Genomic DNA, 4136 nt, shown 5'->3' on the forward strand with positions numbered 1-4136 from the left:
AGCAATTTTAGTTTAGTGGTTGATTTAGTCAAGCGAATCAAGATTTGGTTGATTGATTGGTGATTGGCAGAATTTAAATTGCATTGAAAGTAAAGGGAATGGGAAATTGGCATGAATTTAAAGAGAACAAAAATTAAAGTGCTGAATCTTAAGAAACAAAAAATTAAGTGGCAGAAACTTAAAGAGCAAGAAATGTAAATTGCAAGAATCTTAAATGGCAAGAAATGTAAATGACTTGAAATGTAAAGGGGATTGGGACTTGGATTTGCAGGAATTAAACAAAGAGAAGTTGAATTGCATCAAACAGAAGAGTAAATGGGAATTGGGGTTGGATCGGATTTAAAACAGGAAAGTAAATGAACAAGTGAAGCAAGAAACAGAGAATTGAAATGGGAAAATTAGATCTCAGGACCCAGAGACTAGAAAACCAAGTCTAGATCTCAATGCCTTCCTAGATCCAACAAGAACAATAGTAAAAGAATTGTAAATTGCAAAGAAAATAGAAGAAGAACAATTAACAGAGAACTAAATTCAATTAAGCAGTAAAAAGAGATCCAAGGATGAGATTGAAACATAATTCCTTCAATTCTCCAACCCAAGATCCAAGACAATTATAATTGAAATTAAAAGCAATAAAACTAAGAGGAAGAGAATGGAATTCTCCTTCCCCAAACTAAGAAACTCAAGATCACTCTCTGTAACTAAAATAAAAGGAAAGCTCTCTGAAAAATTCTAAAAAGGCAACTCCCCGAATAACTTGAATTCTAGCCTATTTATACACTTTCTTCAATTGATCTTCAAGCCTTGAGTTGGGCCCTTACTCTTGGTGGAATTGGGTTGAAAGAGGCCTTGGTTAATTGCTCTTGAAGTTTGGAGAGAAACCCAAGTGAACCATGTGAACCGGATTTGATTTTTGCAAAGTTGGATTCAAAGTTTGAGTTGAAGTTAGGGGGCTAACTTTAAGGCCAACTTTTCATATCAGCAAATCAATTTTTCTGGTGCCAAAGTTGGCCTTCAAGTTTGGGGTCTAACTTGAGCGCAAACTTTGGCCCTTCCTTAAACACAATTGGCGCCAACGTTAGCCTCCAAGTTTGGGGGCTAACGTTGGCGCAAACTTTGGGTGGCCCTGGGAAGAAAATTCAACTTCTCAAGTTAGCCTTCAAGTTAGGGGGCTAACTTTGAGGCTAACTTTGCACCAAAAGTTTGTGCCAAAGTTTGAGGGCTAACTTCAACTCCAACTTTATGTTTCCTGGTTCAAATTCACTTGTTTCATTGTCTCCTCTTTGCTTCTAGCCGTTCCTTCTTTCTTCCACTTTTCTCCAAGCTTTCTTCACCTATCATTAATCAACCAAACACATCAAAGCTATGCCCAAAATCATAAGATATTCAATTTATCATAATATGCAACAATTATAGCATAAAACCTCATGAATTTGCATTAATTCACATATGGTTGATTCAATCAAAGGAAGCATGAAAACCTACCCAATTGGCTTGCTTAAGGCTCAAGAAAGTGCATAATTCAAGTGAAAACAAAAGAAAAAGACTAGTAAAACTAGGCTAAGATGACTTGTCATCAGTATGGACAACTGACGGTTCATCTTGTTGCTCAGATTAGGTAATTTTCTTTTCAAAAATCTTTTTCAAAAATTTTCTTTTATTTTTCGTTTTTCTAAACTTCATTTTCGAAAAAAAAATTAATAAAAATCCCAAAAAAATTAGAAAATCATAAAAATCAAAAATATTTTATGTTTCTTGCTTGAGTCTTGAGTCAATTTTTAAGTTTGGTGTCAATTGCATGCTTTAAAAATCTTTTCTTGCATTTTTCGAAAATTCATGCATTCATGGTGTTCTTCATGATCTTCAAGTTGTTCTTGGTAAGTCTTCATTGTTTGATCTTGATGTTTTCTTGTTTTGTGTTTTTTGTTGTTTTTCATGTGCATTTTTGCATTCATATTTTCCATGCATTAAACATTTCTAAGTTTGGTGTCTTGCATGTTTTCTTTGCATCAAAAATTTTTCAAAATTATGTTCTTGATGTTCATCATGATCTTCAAAGTGTTCTTGGTGTTCATCTTGACATTCATAGCATTCTTGCATGCATTCATGGTTTTGATCTAAAAATTTCATGCATTGAGTATTTTTATGTTTTTCTCTCTCATCATTAAAAATTCAAAAAAATTCAAAAAAATATCTTTTCCTTAATTTTCTCCAAATTTTCAAAATTTTGGGTTGACTTGGTCAAAAATTTTTAAAAATTAGTTGTTTCTTACAAGTCAAGTCAAAATTTCAATTTTAAAAATCTTAACTTTTCAAAATTTTTTTTTTTCAAAAATCATATCTTTTTCATTTTTTTTATTATTTTCAAAAATTTTAAAAATTATTTTTCAAAAATCTTTTCCTTATCTTTACATCAAATTTTCGAAAATTCACTAATAATTAATGTGATTGGTTCAAAAATTTGAAGTTTGTTACTTTCTTGTTAAGAAAGGTTCAATCTTTAAGTTCTAGAATCTTATCTTGTAGTTTCTTGTTAGTGAAGTAAATAATTTTAAAATTTTTGAATTAAATCTTTTTATCTTTTATTTTATCTTTTTCAAAAATTTTATCTTTTTCAAAATTTGATTTCAAAATATCTTATCTAACTTGCTATCTTCTTATCTTTTTCAATTTTGATTTCAAATCTTTTTTTTAATCAACTAACTAACTTCTTGTTTGTTTCTTATCTTTTTCAAAACCACCTAACTACTTTTCCCTCTCTAATTTTCGAAAATATCTCATCCCTTTTTCAAAAATTCTTTTTTTGATTAACTAATTGTTTCATGTTTTAATTTTAATTACATTTTATCTCTAATTTTCGAAAATCACTAACCCCTTCTCAAAATTATTTTCGAAATTCTCCCTCTCTTTTCTTTTTCTATTTAATTATTTAATTACTAACACTTCTCTTCACCTCTCTTCATCCAAAATTCCGAATCTTCTTCTTCATTCTTCTACCCCTTTCTTTTTCTACTAACATAAAGGAATCTCTATACTGTGACATAGAGGATTCCTCTTCCGTTCTTGTTGTCTTCTCTTTCATATGAGCAGGAACAAGGATAAAGGCACTCTTGTTGAAATTGATCCAGAACCTGAAAGGACTCTAAAGAGAAAATTAAGAGAAGCTAAATTACAACAATCCAGAAACAACCTTTCAGAAATTTTCGAACAAGAGAAGGAGATGGCAGCCGAAAATAATAATAATGCAAGGAGAATGCTTGGTGACTTCACAAAGCCAACGTCCAAGTTTGATGGAAGAAACATCTCCATTCCTGCCATTGGAGCCAATAACTTTGAGCTGAAACCTCAGCTAGTTGCATTAATGCAACAAAACTGCAAGTTTTATGGACTTCCATCTGAAGATCCTTATCAGTTTTTAACTGAGTTCTTGCAGATCTGTGAGACTGTAAAAACGAATGGAGTTGATCCTGAAGTCTACAGACTTATGCTTTTCCCTTTTGCTGTAAGAGACAGAGCTAGAATATGGTTGGATTCACAACCTAAGGATAGCCTGGACTCATGGGATAAGCTGGTCACTGCCTTCTTGGATAAATTCTTTCCTCCTCAAAAGCTGAGCAAGTTGAGAGTGGATGTTCAAACCTTCAAACAAAAAGATGGTGAATCCCTTTATGAAGCTTGGGAAAGATACAAGCAGCTGACCAAAAGATGTCCATCTGACATGTTTTCAGAATGGACCATATTAGATATATTCTATTATGGTCTCTCTGAATTTTCGAAAATGTCATTGGACCATTCTGCAGGTGGATCTATTCATCTGAAGAAAACACCTGAAGAGGCTCAAGAACTCATTGACATGGTTGCAAACAACCAATTCATGTACACTTCTGAGAGGAATTCCGTGAACAATGGGATACCTCAAAAGAAAGGAGTTTTTGAAATTGATACTCTGAATGCCATATTGGCTCAGAACAAAGTGTTGACTCAACAGGTCAACATGATCTCTCAAAATCTGAATGGATTGCAACATGCATCCAACAGTACTAGAGAGGCAGCTTCTGAAGAAGCTTATGATCCTGAGAACCCTGCCATGGCAGAGGTTAATTACATGGGTGAACCTTATGGAAACACCTATAACT

The 4136-nt window shown here is 32.8% G+C and overlaps 1 non-coding gene across 1 annotated transcript; it reads right to left on the reverse strand.

Annotated features, from left to right (window-relative positions):
• Positions 1-3616: 3616 nt before the first annotated feature.
• Positions 3617-3720, reverse strand: LOC130964657 (small nucleolar RNA R71). The gene has a single exon (XR_009080742.1). It is a non-coding gene; the product is annotated as a small nucleolar RNA R71 (small nucleolar RNA).
• Between the last annotated feature and the right edge of the window lie 416 nt (positions 3721-4136).

Source organism: Arachis stenosperma, chromosome 2 (assembly GCF_014773155.1).
Source record: "Arachis stenosperma cultivar V10309 chromosome 2, arast.V10309.gnm1.PFL2, whole genome shotgun sequence".
In the NCBI taxonomy this organism is placed as follows: domain Eukaryota; kingdom Viridiplantae; phylum Streptophyta; class Magnoliopsida; order Fabales; family Fabaceae; genus Arachis; species Arachis stenosperma.